Source organism: Tachypleus tridentatus, chromosome 13 (genome assembly GCF_004210375.1).
Source record: "Tachypleus tridentatus isolate NWPU-2018 chromosome 13, ASM421037v1, whole genome shotgun sequence".
NCBI lineage: Eukaryota > Metazoa > Arthropoda > Merostomata > Xiphosura > Limulidae > Tachypleus > Tachypleus tridentatus.
In genome coordinates this window covers 144622775-144644493 of record NC_134837.1, presented here as the reverse complement: position 1 = coordinate 144644493, position 21719 = coordinate 144622775, and the positions used below count along the sequence as shown (strand labels likewise).

At 34.0% G+C, this 21719-nt stretch overlaps 1 protein-coding gene across 2 annotated transcripts in view; it reads right to left on the bottom strand.

Annotated features, from left to right (window-relative positions):
* The window catches only part of LOC143240934 (frequenin-2-like), a 100907-nt gene that overhangs the window by 43595 nt on the left and 35593 nt on the right, over positions 1-21719 (bottom strand). The window lies entirely within an intron of this gene.

The following is a 21719-nucleotide window of genomic DNA, read 5'->3' as shown; positions in this document are numbered from 1 at the left end:
TAAGTACCTGAACTTTTAATGACTTTAGTTACATTTTATTATAAAACGAGTTGTGCACGTGCTGTAGTTTCTTAGTTCATCGTACTCTAGTTAGCCTATCCAGCATGCATATGAAACCATTAAATTAGATCACACTGTGAAACACGTAAACATTTTTACCTTTTCGCTTAGATTGTTTGTAAAATATATATGTGGTTTACTTACATGCATACTTATATTTCCTGAACTTAACGTAGCACACACACACGTGTGTGTAGAAGTTCCTTGGTTATCATATACAATCAATTTCACTCTATATATGTATGTGTACATAGAAATTTTATGATTATCATATAGAATTAATTTGACTGTGTGTATATATACACATGTATGTAGAAGATCCTTGGTTATCATACGTAATCAATATGACGAATATACATGTACGTATGTAGAATTTGCTCGGTTATCATATACAATCAATTTAACTACTGGTGTAGAGAGTAACAGTTAACCCACACTAAGCGTGTTACTGCTACTATAGGTTTGGAGTTGATCAATATAAAATACCATTTTCCTTTTGTGACCACCGAGAATCTCACGTCATAAGTACCTCAGACAGACTGATGGAATTCTTTTCTCTCAGAAAACTGCGACTGTATTTACTGGCTACCTGAACCATATACAGTTATACCCCGGCTGGCCAAAGCACCTTGGAAGTTAAGAGAAAGCTACACATTTAAAGTTATTTGCTTCTCCCAAAGAGGGCGTACTACGCAATAATATTAATAGAAATAAATCAAATGAGTAACTAAGATCGATATTCATAAAAGTAATGATCGATAGTTATCTCAAGTTGTTTGATTGTTCTTAAGCACACAACTGTTGTGCATATCACAGATATTAAACCCAGAATTTCAGTGCTGTAAGCCCTAACGTTTAAAGCTGAACCACAAATGTAAGAAATCTAGCAATATAGAAGCAGTAATTTCAAGGTACAAAATTTTTACATTAATGTCAAAAATGACATTAAATATGATGTGCTGCTCGAAGCTCCGTAGGCAAATATCATCAAAAGAGTAATTTCTTTTTTGTGGCTGTGGCACTAATTCATTACGTTTTAAAAATACGATACAAATCAATCATAATACATTCTCTAAACAGATACGAAGCCGTTACGGACCTGTGGTTAGGTCGCTCGATTCGCAATTTGCGGGTCGCACGTTCAAATCTCTGTCACATTAAACATCCTATCAGTCTAGGGACGTTATAATGTAACGGTCAGTCCCAGTATTCGTTGGTAAAAGAATTGACCCAAGAACCTGCGGTAAGTTAGTGTTGACTAGTTGCCTTCTAAACAGCTAAATAACCAGATTTATTCAAGTTTCAAAGTGATAATACATTTGTATTTGAGTGGTATTTCTGATTATAAAGGGGAATAACGCAAATGTTTTGTAATTGATTATATGACTGCCTTTTAACTTGCGTGAGAAATAAACAGATCAGATACATTTATTTCTAATATATATATTTTTATAAGCCTAAGTGGGTCACCAAGTGTCCTCTTTGCCTCAACAAAGCTGTAATGGCGAAACGTTGATCTAAATGAAACTAATTACTTTTTCTAATGTGGTTTGATTTGGTTTGTTTAGAATTTCGCGCAAAGCTACATGAGGGCTATCTGCGCTAGCCGTCCCTAATTTAGCAGTGTAGGACTAGAAGGAAGGCAGCTAGTCATCACCATCCACCGCAAACTCTTGAGCTACTCTTTTACCCACGAATAGTGGGATTGACTTACACATTATAACACCCCCACGGCTAATAGGGCAAGCATGTTTGGTGTGGCGGGGATTTGAACCCGCGACCCTCAGATTTCAAGTCAAGTGCCTTAACCACCTGGCTATGCCGGGCCTTTTTAATATGATAATCGTTTTTTTCATTTCTTTTTCTGATAATGATAGACGTCCTGAAACACGTGTTGTCGTTATTACAGTAAGATAGCCAAGATGATCAATATTAGTATTATTGTATTAATACAGATGTTAGGAAATCTATGACATGTTCGCACACATCCTGTTTGTACATATACACACACTTGTAATTCTTTAATTAAATATCATTTATTAATTCTGTTTGTCTTCTTCAAGAATGGCCAATTGCATTTGATAGCTTTTGTTCTGCGTTTGTGTTTATGCCTCAACGACCAAATTTATATAACATAAACTTAACTACTTGTAGTCAAAACTAGAAAATTCTATTTTGTAGTGAATCACAAAGAAAAGAAGAAACATATATCTACATATATCCTTGATTTTAAATAGCTTATGTTAGGAGTTAAAGAAAAAAGTCTTTGACATTAAGTTCGAGTGTTAAGTTAGGGATACAATTATTCTGCTATTTATTACAATATTAGTATATTTACAAGATTTACATATTTTCTACTCGTATGACAAAATTCCAGTATTTTCATCATTTCGACACCCCTTAACAACATATTAAATGCAGAATGTACTGTCTGTGTTGTTGTGTGGGTACCAATGACACTGAAAAACATGCGTTTTTTTGTGTATTTTCGATAAAATGATGTTAACGTGCTGTGTTTTAAAATTTGGCCTGGATTACACCCTACAGTCGCGGGTTCGCATCCTCGTCACGCCAAACATGCTCGCCCTTTCAGCCGTGGGGGCGTTATAATGTAACGGTCAATCCCACTATTCGTTGGTAAAAGAGTAGCCTAAGAGTTGGCGGTGGGTGGTGATGACTAGTTGCCTTCCCTCTAGTCTTATACTGCTAAATTAGGGACGGCTAGCACAGATAGCCCTCGAGTAGCTTTGTGCGAAATACTAAAAAACAAAAACAAACAATACACCCTAAAGCTGCAAGTTGCTTCATGGAAATAACGTTAATCGAGAAGGAGTGGTTAACTGGCGAGACGAATTCTGCGACTTATATCTTATTGCTTACACAGTTGCAGATTTCTGCATAGCTTTGCATCACTACGACATCACATGCGATAATTTATTTTCTGGTTTAAAACAGAAAATATCTTCATAGGAATGGGTTAAAAGATACTCGAGTTGTATATTAAAGTTGTATCCGATTGTTGAATGCTTGTTATAACATTGTTTTAATAATCGTTCTTTGGTAGCCTGAGTTACATGTTACCATCCCTGACAAAGATATTTACAGTTAGTGTATCGTCAACGGCACTCTTTGATTTGAACAGTTTAAGAAAACTAGCTGCTAAGTAACTTCGTTTTATTGTAAAGCACAAAACTACACACATTAAGCTATCTGTGCTATGCCTACCACAGAACTCCAAAACTCGTTTTTTTTAGCGTGATAAAACTCCAGACTTACAGCTGAGCCACTGAGAGCAAGTAAGAAAGTAAACTAAAACTAAACACTGAAGTAGCATACAGTAACCCTAACACTAAAGTCCGCTTTTAACTCTTCAACTAATTAGTGGCATTACTTGCCACCCAAAATTATCAGAAATACGTTTTTAAAACCGTTAAACAATTACTCATGAATTTTACAAAACGGTTATCACTAAGCGTCAGTTTTCCTAATGTGATTTAAGTGTTAAAAATTTAGAACTTAAAAAAATCAATAAAAGGTTATGAAATTCGGGTTACAAACATGTTTTGACTTGTGGTTCATACGGTTTTTGATTTTCATCATGTCCATTCAAGAAAAAAAATTGACAGGAAGGGAGGCAGCATTTCTGTTACCAAATAACAATACATGTGTGTGCTTTAGAAAAATAAATCGATTGGTGCCAGCTTCAGTAACTCGAACACGGTGTCGCTAACTGTTCGTCCCTCGACCCTTGGAAAAACTGTCATCGTTATTCACTTTATTATTCTCGAACGAAGAAATGAAGACCAGGATTCATCCTCAGTGTACAGACTTACATATCTAAAACAAAATCGAACAAGCAAAAAATGCCTGTTTCTGTGTTTCTATAACTATGCATCAAATTCATAGCAATTTTTTTTTCAAATGCATACAAATTGTCACACATTAAAATACATTCCAGCATGTGTGCAAGCATCAGCCATGTATAGAAACGTAAAAATTCCAATTCTGACAAAAAGACGTTATATATATATATTTTCTCCTCTGCATTAAGTTACATTGTTTGTTTCCTCTGAGTGTTTGACATATTTACTTCGTACGCAAAGCTACACGACGACTATCTGCTGTCCCTAATTTTGAACTGCTAGACCAGAGCGAACGCATAGTCAACACAGTCCAATGTCAGTTGTTGTTGGGCTACTTGTCTCTCGGCGAATAGTAGAATTTCACTGTTACTCTTACAACGCACCCACACTCCAAAATTCAGAAAGTGATTTTCCGTACACCATGAACCTTACGAATTGCACATTAAATTTTCTGTATGGCTGGCTGTATAGTAACAAAATGGCCAATCGTTAAAATTGAATATTTTCTATTATAGGATAATAAACGTGCCTAACATGTATTTCACTCCAGAATTTAAAAACAATTTCTCACAATTTTTTTATATAACTGTTTTATGAGTCATGCGTAGTATTTTTCTATCATGTAATGTTACTTGTTTCGTACAAGTATAGTTAAAAAAAACTAATGAATTCGAGTCAATAAATAGTTTTTCCCTTAAATCCGAATCAAAAATACAACTTCTGTTACATTATTTTTTCAGTACATTTTGCAGTTGTATATTCACATAAATGTATTTTTAATTGAAGTTGTAGTTACATATTTTTAAACATAGTTTGCTTATATGTTTGATTCAGTTTTCATGTCGTAATTGGTTCTTTTCTTCTGGTAAAAGGAATTTATCATAAAAGTAATATTGTTTTTGTTCTTCCTCAGGTTCTGAGCTATGACCATTGGCTAGTATCCAACCAATAAGTGCATTATTATGTTTACCGGAGATCCAATGTTCATGTTAGTCAAGTGAAAAATGATTTTACATATTGTTCAAAGCTTAGGATATTGATAATCATGTTTCATGTGACTAACATGAACATTATATCTCTGGTAAAAATAATAATCCTGTTATCTTTTTTCTCTTTTAGCATAAAAAATGATTTAATTTTGTATGTATTGCACCCCTGTACTGGGAGCAATTTTAGAATGGCAAACATTACCCTGAAAATTACATATTTTGAATTAAATACACTTATTTCAATACGCTAATGTTCGTGAAGTTTATTACACTATGTAACACACATTTTCTTCCTGGATAGTATGTGTTATTTCTTAATTTCTTATGTTGTAAAAGTACCGAAAATGGCCATTATTCCCTTCAAACTTTGCTTTTGTGACCTGGATAATAAAATTTAGAAAATAACCTATTTTCTGTGTAAAAACCGGAAATTTGCACATTTTCATTTACATACGGTCTGAATAACACAACATATGAATCAAGATTTACATGTATTTATACTACAGTTATACAAAAATGTTTAGAAGTGAGTAGTTTTTCGAGATTTGCGACTTTAATATAAATCACTTTCAAGTTTCAGCCCCCAAATATAGTCTCCCATCATCAGTGATGTCGAGAAAACCCACTTGTAGAGAAATATATATGCAAAAACGGCTCGTTTGGGTTGAGAAAATATTTTACATAGAAGAGCGAACAACGTTTCGACCTTCTACGGTCATCGTCAGGTTCACAAACGATGACCTGACGATGTAAATCCGGAGACATACCACTGTACTAGCGGGGGCGAGTCTGAGCTACAGAAAATAAAAAATTGCTAAACAATATTTCTGTTAGTAGCACAAAGTGCGTCCTGCAGGTTGCTTTACCTGTACGACATACTACTGTCTGTATTGATCTCCAGCACTACCATCTTCAGAATTGAGAGATGTATTACATACCAAATTGAAGCACTTAACAATAAAACAGTTGTATCAACTTGATTATTAGGTCCATCGTTTTCATGTTATACAAAAAAGGAAAAACATCCTTCTTGTAATATGAATTAATATAGAAAGACATCAAAATATGATGGTTCAAATGCCTCAGAATTGATGGATCTAAGCACAGCATCAAACCTTAGAGCTAAAGGAAATATCGAAACAGGTTTGCTAGTTTTATCATAAATTTCCTAGTCATTTTGCCAAGCTCCCTGACTATTATGAAAACTCGCTTACGCCTACACGGACATCATAAAAAAGAAGTATGCAGTAAGTTAACTATGCTGACATTGTTTTATCCTGTTTTATACAACAAATATTCCATAAAACAATAGCAAACAGATCATGATAAAAATATAATTAAAAGAATGTGATATAAGTAGGAAATTAAAGAGCATTAAATGTTAAGTCCAGCAACATAACGTGATACACAAGTAACAAGGTATTCCCATAATCATAGTGAATCACACGACACCTTGCATATTGTACAGCTTCGCTCATCTGCCTATCACGTTCCAGAAGTTACACGCCATCGTTGGAATGAACTGGTGGTAGTCACACTGAATAGTGTAGCGCCCTCTAATGGTAATTTCTTGTGCTCAGATGTTATTGGTTCCTATAGTCCTGTTACCATAAACGGATGCTCTGAGACTAACAGTACTCATTTTGTTGACGTTCCCTTACATCAAGAAACTTTATATGAAACCAATATTTGTGGTACAGTTTATATAAATGATTAAATTCCACAATCAGCGGTTTTACAAAATTATAAAACAAAAACGGACCATATAGTTTATAGGTTCTAATTACTTGGCTTACTACGTGGACTTACAAATTCCAATTCCCTTTGATATAAAAGAACTCCAATTGTTCTTAAGTACAAAGTAAATTCCAACATTCTCTCACAAAATTAGAAGCCTGACAACTTCCGTGACTCTTTAAAAGCAGAAATACTTGGCATACTCCAATTATTTCAAGTAGAAACGAAACCTCGGAGTTTTCAGAATTGTTTAATTTGGAAAGTGATCGATAACATCCAGTGTTGTTTGAAACACGTCAGTCTGTTGGACGTACCTATTTATAACCTTCACTCAAAGCCGTACAATCCCTTGGTTTTGTAAAGATTGTTGATAAATTTGATGACTATGTAATATCCATAAAAACTGGAATAAGAACAAAGAAATCTTAACCTGTTGACTGCCAAGTATTTCAGCTGCTACAATACAACTCTAATGCTTCTTCATTTTGTAGCTTTTTTCGTGACGCCATTTTGGATCGAAAGTGAAACAATTTGTAAGTTGGTCAAATGAATGTATGGTGCTGACATCTAGCGTTTTAAAGTTAGGTATTATTGAGAACGAATTAACTCGTCCATGGTACTGTGTTACCGATCGGCTTGGACGAGTTATCTCGTCTACGGCAATGAACAGGTTAAATTAGAACATTTACTTCAATTATTAGATAGATAGTGTAATGTTTGTCATGTCAAACGTACTATATTACTACTTCTCTATTTTCACCCTTCCAAAGACTTGGAGTTAAAATATAATGAAAGTTTGTTCCTCAACCAAATAACATTTGTCTAACAAAACTCTTTGTTAACAGTTACATGATACAATACATTTAATAACATTATATTAAGAAGCACCACTTCAAAGTCAGAAGTATTTTAGACAAAGTTTCTTTTAGAGTAATAGATCTTCAGGCATAACATTTGTCGTACATAGTGTACTGGTGCAACAGAAACCAGATTACAGAGTAACATTTTGGTCACTGTTTTTTTAAGGAAAAAGATTCAAATTCATGACAATGTTTACGTAATTATATAAAAATATTTCAGGAAGAACAGGAAACATGGACTAAAGAAAAAGTAGATTTCAAACTGCAATTTAAGCTCCAGGATAAACTGTTTAAGACACTGTTTGAAAGACCTATCTTGTTAACTCATTTACTGCCGTTAGCTCGTTACTTTGTAAATTTAAAATTTTTAATATACATTTACTCTTTTCAAATTATTTACATAAAATGTTAAGCATGACGTTACAAAAATGAAAATTAAACCAAAACGGTTAATTTTGATATACATAGTATAAACGCAACTAAGTTTTATGTTGTATTATGAAGGTCATGCTGTATTGTACTGTCACAATTAATAAACAACTGTGTTGATAAAAGAATAGTTCAAGAGTTGGCGGTGGGTGTTAACAACTGGCTGCCTCCCCTGTAGTCTTACATTGCTAATCAGGGATGGCTAGCGCAGTTAGCCCTCGTGTATCTTAGGGCGAAAACAATACATTGTCCTAAGTCTCATTACAAGCCTCATTTATTGAGTTTATTTCGCACTTTTCCCAAAGAATATTAAGAATATTTAATTCGCCATTTGTTGCATAAAGTAAAATAAAAGTAGTATAGTCCACTGAAACTCTTTTCCACTTATACGATTATAAGAGTTCGTTTCTGTCCAACCACTCACAGATTCCAACTGAACTTGTAGATAGTTTTTGTTAAGCACAAAGGTGTATTATTGTATCTAATAATGGTAAGTTTGAGTACTTGACAAACAAAAGATAATTTGAAAGGCGTGTGTGAAGAAAGAAAACGAAAAGCTGTTAAGATTAATATTAAAATAATTGATTGATTGTTTTGGCCTTTCGTGCAAAGCTACACGAGGGCTATCTGCGTTAGCCATCCCTAATTTTGTAGTATAAGACTAGAGGGAAGGCAGCTAGTCATCACCACCCACCACCAACTTTTGGGCTGCTCTTTTGTTAACAAATAGTGGAATTGACCGTCACATTATAACGCCCCCACGGCTGAAAGGGCGAGCATGTTTGGCGCGATGGGGATGCGAACCCGCGACCCTCAGATTACGAATCGCACGCCTTAAACCACCTGGCCATGCCGGGCCTTGCAATGCTCAAATCATGTTGTGTCATAAAACACCAGGTGTTCAATACATTTCTTTTTGGGTATCGCTGTAATATGTACGTACACACAAAATACACAGATACAACTTGAAAACTCAAATAGTAGGCTAGTTAGGAAATTACCTCAATATAGTGTTTACCAGTAAAAAAAATTGATGTCACTTCAATCCCACTTCGAAACCACAGCTGAAATGTTGTAATGATTATAGAAACGCAGAGGTAGTACATATGCTAAAGTGATAAACAACTGAAACTGAACAGTTGACCATTAGTACAACATATTACTGGAAAAAGCACAAAAAGAAAAGCGAAGACTTTCCTATTTTCGTTAAACAGAGTAGTACACCATCTTTTCAGATAACCATCATTGTATGATTTAAGTACTCTTCCAAATGTCTTATTACTCCACAAAATTCAGACAAGTTGTTGGGTTGCGGGTTAATCTTCGCAATGTGTCTAAAGTTCTATATACATTAACAATATTAGTATCAGGATGTTGTTCAGTGGTTCCACAATATCCCAGGTATCGTTTCACCACATCTGCTGCAAGTTTGGAATTATTATCTTGCAGGAAGATCATTTTTCTGAGAAAACGGTATGATGATTAAGAATCTAATCGTATCGCAGCAGTAATGTTGCCACCAGTTTGTGTAAATTTTCAATGAAAGTAGATGACATGCAACCTACGCTTGCAATGGTCTTACAATATGCTCAAGTGTAAATAGTGTACATTGACTGTAACACCGTTCACTCACTAGCCACCAAGCAACCAATCACTGATCGTTATCAAACAATTTAAATTTGTACACTCCTCCAACTGTTTTTCATCCAATTAACTGAAGTCTGATACACGTTTCAGCGTTTTGATTTGGTTATTTCTCCTAAGCACTAGTTGAGCAAACAAACAACTACTAAGATTGTACGACGTAAGCCTACGGTATTTTCTTACTTGTATATCACTATCTGATAGACATTCAACTGGTAACTTGATTTTTGTGATACCCAGCTGAGACAATGTGAAAAAGTAAGAAATCATATCAGGAAAAGCTACCTAGCACTGATCTACTCCTTACTTTGAAATAGTGTGATAAAAAGTAAGAAATCATATCAGGAAAAGCTACCTAGCACTGATCTACTCCTCACTTTGAAATAGTGTGATAAAAAGTAGAAATCATATCAGGAAAAGCTACCTAGCACTGATCTACTCCTTACTTTGAAATAGTGTGATAAAAAGTAAGAAATGTTATCAGGAAAAGCTACCTAGCACTGATCTACTCCTTACTTTGAAATAGTGTGATAAAAAGTAAGAAATCATATCAGGAAAAGCTACCTAGCACTGATCTACTCCTTACTTTGAAATAGTGTGATAAAAAGTAGAAATCATATCAGGAAAAGCTACCTAGCACTGATCTACTCCTTACTTTGAAATAGTGTGATAAAAGTAAGAAATGTTATCAGGAAAAGCTACCTAGCACTGATCTACTCCTTACTTTGAAATAGTGTGATATCAAAAAGTAAAAAATCATATCAGGAAAAGCTACCTAGCACTGATCTACTCCTTACTTTGAAATAGTGTGATAAAAAAGTAAAAAAGTAAGAAATGTTATCAGGAAAAGCTACCTAGCACTGATCTACTCCTTACTTTGAAATAGTGTGATAAAAGTAAGAAATCATATCAGGAAAAGCTACCTAGCACTGATCTACTCCTTACTTTGAAATAGTGTGATAAAAGTAAGAAATCATATCAGGAAAAGCTACCTAGCACTGATCTACTCCTTACTTTGAAATAGTGTGATAAAAGTAAGAAATCATATCAGGAAAAGCTACCTAGCACTGATCTACTCCTCACTTTGAAATAGTGTGATCAGGAAAAAAAGTAAGAAATGTTATCAGGAAAAGCTACCTAGCACTGATCTACTCCTTACTTTGAAATAGTGTGATAAAAAGTAGAAATCATATCAGGAAAAGCTACCTAGCACTGATCTACTCCTTACTTTGAAATAGTGTGATAAAAAGTAAGAAATCATATCAGGAAAAGCTACCTAGCACTGATCTACTCCTTACTTTGAAATAGTGTGATAAAAAGTAAGAAATCATATCAGGAAAAGCTACCTAGCACTGATCTACTCCTTACTTTGAAATAGTGTGATAAAAAGTAAGAAATGTTATCAGGAAAAGCTACCTAGCACTGATCTACTCCTTACTTTGAAATAGTGTGATAAAAAGTAAGAAATGTTATCAGGAAAAGCTACCTAGCACTGATCTACTCTTTACTTTGAAATAGTGTGATAAAAGTAAGAAATCATATCAGGAAAAGCTACCTAGCACTGATCTACTACTCCTTACTTTGAAATAGTGTGATAAAAGTAAGAAATCATATCAGGAAAAGCTACCTAGCACTGATCTACTCCTTACTTTGAAATAGTGTGATAAAAAGTAAGAAATGTTATCAGGAAAAGCTACCTAGCACTGATCTACTCCTTACTTTGAAATAGTGTGATAAAAGTAAGAAATCATATCAGGAAAAGCTACCTAGCACTGATCTACTCCTTACTTTGAAATAGTGTGATAAAAAGTAAGAAATGTTATCAGGAAAAGCTACCTAGCACTGATCTACTCCTCACTTTGAAATAGTGTGATAAAAAGTAAGAAATCATATCAGGAAAAGCTACCTAGCACTGATCTACTCCTCACTTTGAAATAGTGTGATAAAAAGTAAGAAATGTTATCAGGAAAAGCTACCTAGCACTGATCTACTCCTTACTTTGAAATAGTGTGATAAAAGTAAGAAATGTTATCAGGAAAAGCTACCTAGCACTGATCTACTCCTTACTTTGAAATAGTGTGATAAAAAGTAAGAAATGTTATCAGGAAAAGCTACCTAGCACTGATCTACTCCTTACTTTGAAATAGTGTGATCAGGAAAAGCTACCTAAAAGTAAGAAATGTTATCAGGAAAAGCTACCTAGCACTGATCTACTCCTTACTTTGAAATAGTGTGATAAAAAGTAAGAAATCATATCAGGAAAAGCTACCTAGCACTGATCTACTCCTTACTTTGAAATAGTGTGATAAAAAGTAAGAAATCATATCAGGAAAAGCTACCTAGCACTGATCTACTCCTTACTTTGAAATAGTGTGATAAAAGTAAGAAATGTTATCAGGAAAAGCTACCTAGCACTGATCTACTCCTTACTTTGAAATAGTGTGATAAAAAGTAAGAAATGTTATCAGGAAAAGCTACCTAGCACTGATCTACTCCTTACTTTGAAATAGTGTGATAAAAGTAAGAAATCATATCAGGAAAAGCTACCTAGCACTGATCTACTCCTTACTTTGAAATAGTGTGATAAAAAGTAAGAAATCATATCAGGAAAAGCTACCTAGCACTGATCTACTCCTTACTTTGAAATAGTGTGATAAAAAGTAAGAAATCATATCAGGAAAAGCTACCTAGCACTGATCTACTCTTACTTACTTTGAAATAGTGTGATGAAAAAAGTAAGAAATGTTATCAGGAAAAGCTACCTAGCACTGATCTACTCCTTACTTTGAAATAGTGTGATAAAAAGTAAGAAATGTTATCAAGAAAAGCTACCTAGCACTGATCTACTCCTTACTTTGAAATAGTGTGATAAAAAGTAAGAAATGTTATCAGGAAAAGCTACCTAGCACTGATCTACTCCTTACTTTGAAATAGTGTGATAAAAGTAAGAAATCATATCAGGAAAAGCTACCTAGCACTGATCTACTCCTCACTTTGAAATAGTGTGATAAAAGTAAGAAATCATATCAGGAAAAGCTACCTAGCACTGATCTACTCCTCACTTTGAAATAGTGTGATAAAAGTAAGAAATGTTATCAGGAAAAGCTACCTAGCACTGATCTACTCCTTACTTTGAAATAGTGTGATAAAAGTAAGAAATGTTATCAGGAAAAGCTACCTAGCACTGATCTACTCCTTACTTTGAAAAATAGTGAGTGATAAAAGTAAGAAATGTTATCAGGAAAAGCTACCTAGCACTGATCTACTCCTTACTTTGAAATAGTGTGATAAAAAAGTAAGAAATCATATCAGGAAAAGCTACCTAGCACTGATCTACTCCTTACTTTGAAATAGTGTGATAAAAGTAAGAAATCATATCAGGAAAAGCTACCTAGCACTGATCTACTCCTTACTTTGAAATAGTGTGATAAAAGTAAGAAATCATATCAGGAAAAGCTACCTAGCACTGATCTACTCCTTACTTTGAAATAGTGTGATAAAAAAGTAAGAAATGTTATCAGGAAAAGCTACCTAGCACTGATCTACTCCTTACTTTGAAATAGTGTGAAATAGTGTGATAAAAAGTAAGAAATGTTATCAGGAAAAGCTACCTAGCACTGATCTACTCCTTACTTTGAAATAGTGTGATAAAAAGTAAGAAATGTTATCAGGAAAAGCTACCTAGCACTGATCTACTCCTTACTTTGAAATAGTGTGATAAAAGTAAGAAATCATATCAGGAAAAGCTACCTAGCACTGATCTACTCCTCACTTTGAAATAGTGTGATAAAAGTAAGAAATCATATCAGGAAAAGCTACCTAGCACTGATCTACTCCTCACTTTGAAATAGTGTGATAAAAGTAAGAAATGTTATCAGGAAAAGCTACCTAGCACTGATCTACTCCTTACTTTGAAATAGTGTGATAAAAAGTAAGAAATGTTATCAGGAAAAGCTACCTAGCACTGATCTACTCCTTACTTTGAAAGAGTGTGATAAAAAGTAAGAAATCATATCAGGAAAAGCTACCTAGCACTGATCTACTCCTTACTTTGAAATAGTGTGATAAAAAGTAAGAAATCATATCAGGAAAAGCTACCTAGCACTGATCTACTCCTTACTTTGAAATAGTGTGATAAAAAAGTAAGAAATCATATCAGGAAAAGCTACCTAGCACTGATCTACTCCTTACTTTGAAATAGTGTGATAAAAAGTAAGAAATCATATCAGGAAAAGCTACCTAGCACTGATCTACTCCTCACTTTGAAATAGTGTGATAAAAAGTAAGAAATCATATCAGGAAAAGCTACCTCGCACTGATCTACTCCTTACTTTGAAATAGTGTGATAAAAAGTAAGAAATCATATCAGGAAAAGCTACCTAGCACTGATCTACTCCTCACTTTGAAATAGTGTGATAAAAAGTAATAAATCATATCAGGAAAAGCTACCTAGCACTGATCTACTCCTTACTTTGAAATAGTGTGATAAGTGCTAAATCTTTACTGCCATGCTTTCATTTCACGTAATAGTCAATTATACATGTCAATTATGTTGAAAATGTTGTATTTTATTTCCACATCTAGTTTTTTAGGCAGAAAACTCCCGTTTTCATGTGTGACAAATTGTGAGTTAACATGAATGCTACACTGGACCCATACAATTGATATTAAATAATCTAACACAATTAAACTTGTGTCCAGTTTTGAGACGAAAAAATCTATGGAAGTAAACAACTTACATAAATTTATACTGCCGATACAAGCCCTTATTTTGTCTTATTTGTAACGGTATATCCAAATGCATGCTTCGACTTTATCTATAAGCTTCAATTCAGACGTCTTGCAAGTTTATAAAAAATGTATTGTTTCAAAGACTTTAACTTCAGTTACAATCAATGATACCTTTAGTGATGCCTTCGGCTGTGATTAACTTAATCCCAGTGTAAGAGTTTATTTCACGTGAGGCTCGAATTACCAAACCTATTTATCTGGTTTCAGATCTCTACTATTTTCCTTTTTTTTTTAGTACCATATTTTATGTTTAAAAAAAGCCTTGCTGCCGAAAGATTACTTGAGCCTGAACATTAGTATCGAAATCGATTAAAGTTGGTCCAGCAACTTGAATTTATATATTGAATGTAATATTAACACGAACATCCATATAGTGTACAACTGTCTGATGACCAAATAGAAAAATGGCGTCAACTACAGTACCTTTCTCGCTGATCGTTCATTAACAGAAAATACTGATAATAAATTTCATAAGGTTATTCTGAGTCAATACTACTGGGTGGCTATTTATTATACTAAATGTTGACTCTTATGATTACAATAAGCGGATATATATCAACTACAGAAACACTTTGTTTTTGTCCAGATTTCTTTAACCCTTAAACCATGGTCATCATCAATTGATGATGCTATCTTCAACATTCTCACTGTTTAAGGGGTAAGTACGACCTAAAATATACTTACAACGTTGAAAATTAGTGGCATTCTATTCAAAGTAGAATTCTTAAAGTGCTATACAGTCACAACTAGCAAAAACACAATATCGTTCTTGATCTCGTTAAGTTGCATTTGTTTCAAAATCTTTATTTTTATTCGTGTACTAGTAATAAAAATGTACAATTATTTCAACAGAAGTTTTGACAACATAGAGCAAGCATGGGCAGCTTTGAGGTAGTAAAGGTACCACAGTATCCACAAAGTAGTTCTGACAGAACATGCATTTATATCAGCGAGCTCCACGTCATTTCTTTCGTTCTATTACGTGCTTCTAATTTAACATGTCCACCTGTAAACTTTGACAGACCAAAAAAAATCGTTTGACCAGTAGGCTGGTGTGTCAGCAACTCTCGTCCTGTCAAACTTCTATCTTTTATACCGGACGTATGTGATGTAACAGAGTGAAGTGTCGTAAAACAACCAATATACAAATTCTATAGCTGTACTTTTCAAATGATGCATGTGATCTTTATTTCTTTTCAGTAAATTGGACAAGGCGACATACAAGTCTATTTGTATCCTGTTATATTCAAAAATTAGTAAGAAGATAATTTGGCATATATTTAATAAGGATACGTTGGGTCTACCAAGGCATAGTGGTTAGGAGTATTCAACTCACAAACTACGGATAGCGAGTTCGAACTCCCGTCACGTTAAATGCTCGCACCTTTCAGCCGTGGAGGTGTGATAATGTGGCAGTAAATTTCACTATTCATTGGTAAAAAGAGTAGCTCAAGCGTTGGCTATGGGTAGTGTTAACTAGGTGTCTTTCCTCTAGTCTATCACCGCTAAATTAGGGACGGCTAGTGCAGCTAACCTTCATGTAGCTTTCCGTTAAATTCAAAAGACACCAAATGATAACTTGCTCATCAATCTCTGTGTGTGTGTGTAATTTTGTTCACACAGTCGAGTTCTATAACGCCATTTTAAACATTTCTCACGATCTTACATTTATTAATATTACGTGTATCTGCGCCCCATTTGTAAGTTTCGGTTTATTCTGTCAATGCATGTATGCTCATAATGTTGTTAGACATAACATGATTATCGTGGCAAAAAATGATACTGAATTATCCGCGCGTTATTTAGGCATAAATAACCACGGCAACTGAATTATGCATGAAGCTTTATGTGATTGAAGTTACTAGGCAACAGCAGGCTTGGTTAAATGGATCGGAAATAATGGTTAGCAGTTAAACCTTCGATGTTCCTCAACCACGACAGGAGCGATCGATAAGTTAGGCCTTACTGAACGAGGATTTTCAACAGTCAGGCGCATGTCCTCAAAATATTTCTGAAAGTGATGTATGGTTCGTGAAGCCTTTGCCTTGTCGTCATAAAACTTCTTTAGAAACATAATCTGATTGCTTACATACAGCCAGGAGGACAGTCACTAGCAGCACAATATCTGCTTTTAAAAGACGGTCTTGAAAGCTGTGCTGTTTCAACCTTAATTCCTTTTGGCTTCTATATAATACGGAATATTCTTTTTAAATGTCCAAATAAAGCACTAAGCAGTCGTTATTTTTAATATCATGTAAATAACAACCTTTTTTTTTAACTTAAGAGTCGTCAACTATCAGACTTTAACTGCTTTTATAATTATTTTACACCACATGATGTTCCCCTGTAACTACTGGCTCTAAGAGATACACCTTGAGCCTAACACACGTAACAATAATAATCAAGGGTATATTTAAATATTTACTTCAGTATTTTACAATAACTTTAAGTCTAAAACTAGCTATACTGCAGCATGTCGGAAGGAAAGAGTTATGTTTAAGCTTTTACAGCATTTGCGAAATGGATCTAAAGGGCAACACAAGGATTAATGTTAATGTTAATCCTTGTGGATGATGCTTAATAGCGTTCGTTATCAGCTATAAAATTCATGGGTCTAGAATACAACACAAGTGATTCTGCATCCCACACGTTATTTACACTTTCACGGAACACAAGGATTTGAGGGACTAGTGAGAGAAGCTCCATCGAATTGATGTGTGAATTCACTGCTCTCATGTGGCGGAAAAGCACTTAATTAACAGAAGCCAATTGCTTTTCCGTCGCAATGTATCGTAATGAAGGCTTAACATTTCTTCTGACACTGATCTACAACTTCCTGTAGTGAATATAAATTAACACATCCTAATAATTATATAGCAAATTTATTTAAATAACATTAAGCTTAAGATTAGATTACTGAGCATTTTGAATATGTTACATGGTGAACAATCTAGTTAACTTTTCAATAAATAAACACACATAAACAAAATGTTTTTAAAGATATTCAGATATTCTGAAGCGTGAAACAGAAAACCACCAAAACCCCCCAAAAGTAATTGTTAAAATGTATATCTTTAATACCGAATTAACCGTCAAAATTACTGACTTGAATTCATATATTTAACTAAAGATAAGGACCATATTGGGTAATTTTGTGTTGAGGTTTTATTTTATTTATTTGTGCTTGTTATAACGTTTAATGTAAATAAACTGGTTAAACAAATTCGGCAAAATAACTTACTTTCTTTGTTAAATTCACATGAAACAATAGCGGCAGTTAATGTGAATAAATACAATATTTATGTTATTTTTATTACTTTTTGTGATTCTGCAGTCATGGATTCACAAGCAAATTGGTACATATATTGTGTAGAAACATAAAGCTGCAAAGCAGGCTGTTGAATTTGTCATCGAGTTTGGGTGTTTTTCTTACAGCAAGCCATATTGGGTTATCTGCTGAGTCGACCAAGGGGAATCAAACCCCTGATTTTAACAACTGTAAATCCGTAGACTTTCCACTGTACCAGCGAGGGACTTGTAGATATAGAACAGCGTACTTTAACACTTACATTGCTGCTTAAACAAACAGTTTAGAACCACAAACAGTTGCGTCTCTGAGAACTGTGGAGACATCATATCTGCTTGTAGCTGCGTCACCCAGGAGATTAGCTGTCAACGTCTGTTCTGTGCCTTTCTCACACAATCACTGCAGCTGGACTGTAACCACTCCGTGACATCTGTAACACATTTTACCCGCGGTCGACCTCTCCTCCTACAGCCTTCCGTCTCGTCCTCTACCAAATACCTTTGAAAATTATTTGCTTTAATAACGTATCCATAATGCTGACACTTTCCGCTTTTACTGCACACTGTTTTCACCATTTCCAATATTTCCTATATGTTTTATACTCTGTATATAAAGTTTCAACATTTTTCTAACCATCTACGTTTCCATCGCTTCTATTTTGTTCTAGAATTATTTGGTTAGCGTCTAAATCTGTATCTCAGATCGGCTGATATGGTTATTAACACTTAATGATAAGCAGACCTAAGTCGGTCGAAACGTTGTTCTCTGCTTATCAGTAAAAGTGTTAATACCCATACCAGCCGTTTTGAGATATATTTTTATTTCAAGTGGGTTTCTCGTCACCAAGTGTCTAAATCTCTAGCCTACAGAAAAATCTTTCATATGGATGAAATTTGCTTTTACAGTCTCTTGACTTCTTCACATTCACCATTTTCAGCCCAAATAGACAAACTATATAGAAAGATATATATATATATATATGTGTGTGGGGTGTTTGTGTTGTAATAATGCTTATAACGCAATGCCACAGAATTTGGCAAGGAACGTGGAATAATACAATTAAATATTTTCAAAGAGAAACTGCAACACATGAGTTGCAACACAGATAATGATATTTCTTTGTTCAATCATCTTATTTCTATGCAATATCAAAGACCATATTATCATGTATCAAGACAGCTCAACCGCTAAGTTACGAGCATGAAAATAAGATTCTACATTTAACTAACCTTGGTTGCGTCTTACTCTACCTTTTAAAACAGATGAAAACTCAGTAAACCGATAAAAGCTTTAGAAAAGCATCATGACACAAGTGAGGTGGTTATGTTGTGAAAATGCAGGTGTGACGTAGTTTACGTGCTGTGATTCGAACTGGTAGTTTCAAAAGACAAAGCATAAAAGACAAACTACGTGTGGCTTTTGTTACTGTTACTGCATAGGAAACAAGGTTAAACAATATTCAAATAAAGAGTTAGAAAGTCAATCAGTATGTAGATGGCGTAATCTTTTTTGAATTATAAACTAGTAGTCAGGCCCGGCATGGCCAGGTGGTTAAGACACTCAACTTATAATATGGCAGTGGAGGCTTCGAGTCCCTTTCCCACCAAATATGCTCGCCTTTTCAGTCGTGGGAACGTCATAATGTGATGATCAATCCTACTACTCGTTGCTAAAAAAGTAGCCCAAGAGTTCGCGGTGGGTGGTGATGAATAAATGCCTTCCATTTAGTCTTACACTACAAAATTAGGGACGGCTAGCGTAGATAGCCCTTGTGTAGCTTTGCTCGAAACCCAAACCAAAGAAGTAGTCACATGACTGTGGCTTCTGTACTTGTATAGCACGCAGTAACTATTTTTCACACTCCTGAAGAGTGAAACCAGGTTGAAATACATAGTGACTTTCTACAACATTTGATCGGTTTAAATGTACGATTTTAATCGTGTTATAAAACGCCGTTCGTTCCTAATTTTTCATAATTTAAGGTCTAAAATTTTTTCTTACACAGTAAATCACAAACAAATTCCGTTTTCTGGTCAGTTTTACTCTCGTTTTCAAATAAAACATTTATGTTATTAATGGAATTATTTCAATTATTTTTGTAAGATATCTTTAAATAATGTTTGAATAGTGTTTTGCAGCCATTATGCCATATTTTCACCCAAAAAAGTGAGAAACACTATTAAAATTTTCTATAAGATTTTGGAACAAAAATCAAAACTATGTGAATAACACTTGATAGTTCTTACTAAAGTCATAATCAATTTGATCTTTTGAAAAGAAAAAAGTATGATAGCCTATATGTCTTCACACTATACTTTACCATTATCACACGAAAATGGGCTAACGAGGACTGACATTACTGTAATTCTAAAGCCATCAAGATACAGAGTTCATAAGCTGGTGTTAACTTAGATGCTTATATTTACGAATAAATTTCTGCGCTATTAAACACATAGAGATAAACGGACTCATAAAACAAATTACTAGGGCGTTAAACAGAATTTCGGAAAAATGGAGCGTGCTTTCGTTCTGCTGAAACGACTGATAAGAAAAAAATACATTTTATTCTTGTTAACTTCTGTTTAGTAATTTAGACTATTTGACCTAACTACATTAGAAAACTGTTGAAAGAAATGAGCACCGTTGTTGTATTTTTATAAGAAAACTGCACAGTGTAGGTATCGAATTCAATATTTTAGTGTTTTAAGTCCTTAAACTTAGAGCTGACCAACAGGGAAAACAAATATAAACGGAAACTCCTTTCGTTTACACATTCTAATCATTATTACAATAGCAAAAAGAAAATAAACTCTCCCTGTTATATATAGTGTTACAAAATTCAGTTTAACAAAGTTTATTAAGTTTATATATAAAGTTTATATTATCCACAAAACAAAAAAAATTAAGTAAAATTTCTTTGAGATCCATGCTCATCAAACTTCTAGGAGTGATGGTATGTTCCACTATCAACAGACTCCATTGCCCTTGTGTCCTTTGGTATATTTCAAGGATTGTGTCGAGATAAAAAACAATTGAAACCTAGGCCTGACTTGCTGAGACTGAGACCAAACTTCAGAAGAAGAAACATGATCCTACAGATTTGCATCATATAGTTAATATTTTAATTTCCAGACTAAGTGTTTGTAAATACCTAATTAAAGTATTTTGTGCTAACTTTTTAGCGTTGTTGTTTGCTGTTACAAAAATATCTAGTAGTTGGTATACATGGTTATAACGTTGCCCAGTAGGAATGAACACACAGAAAAATGTAGAATCATCATTTTGGAAGTTTCAGGTTATATGGCACTGACATTCAATTAATATAGAATTACATATTTATAACACATTTAAATAAACATTATTTACCTTTAGTGAACATTTAACACGAGTGAAACCCATTTCCAGTGAGACTGAATTAAGAAAAAGTAATTTCAATATAACTGTTAATGCTTAGTAATAATTAAATAGGTTTCTTGGTAACGATGTCCAATTCATATATCTCTATTTGGATAATTTAATTAATAACCAAAAGATAAATTCAACGCCAAGAGATGTACAGAAATCAATGAACAGTAAACACCTACTAATGGCAGGATTCTTACTGAAATGGATTTAATAGTTGTTAAATGCAAATTATCAATAATGATTAATTAAATGTAGCATATGTACCTAATAGCATACCAAATAAATATCTTTTAATGCCAGACAACTTACAGCATCACTATTATTTTTATACATGAATGTAAGAATTGCATCTTTATTTGCAAGTGGTTCTTGTGTCTTAAAAGACACTAAAGATGAGAAACGTTTTGGTGAAATGTTTTCTCAACGTGGTCCCATGAGCATTCCCCACCACCGGATTGAAAATCGTTGATTTTGTAAAGACGCAAGATACCTACCTGCTCGTATAATGCACGAAGATCGGAAAAAGATAATTTTATTTTTTCAAACTTAAAAATATTTTGTTGTCCTATTAGTGGCGGAAGCATTTCCAAAATTAATCAACTAAAGAGATTGGACTGCTGAAGGTTGAGGACCG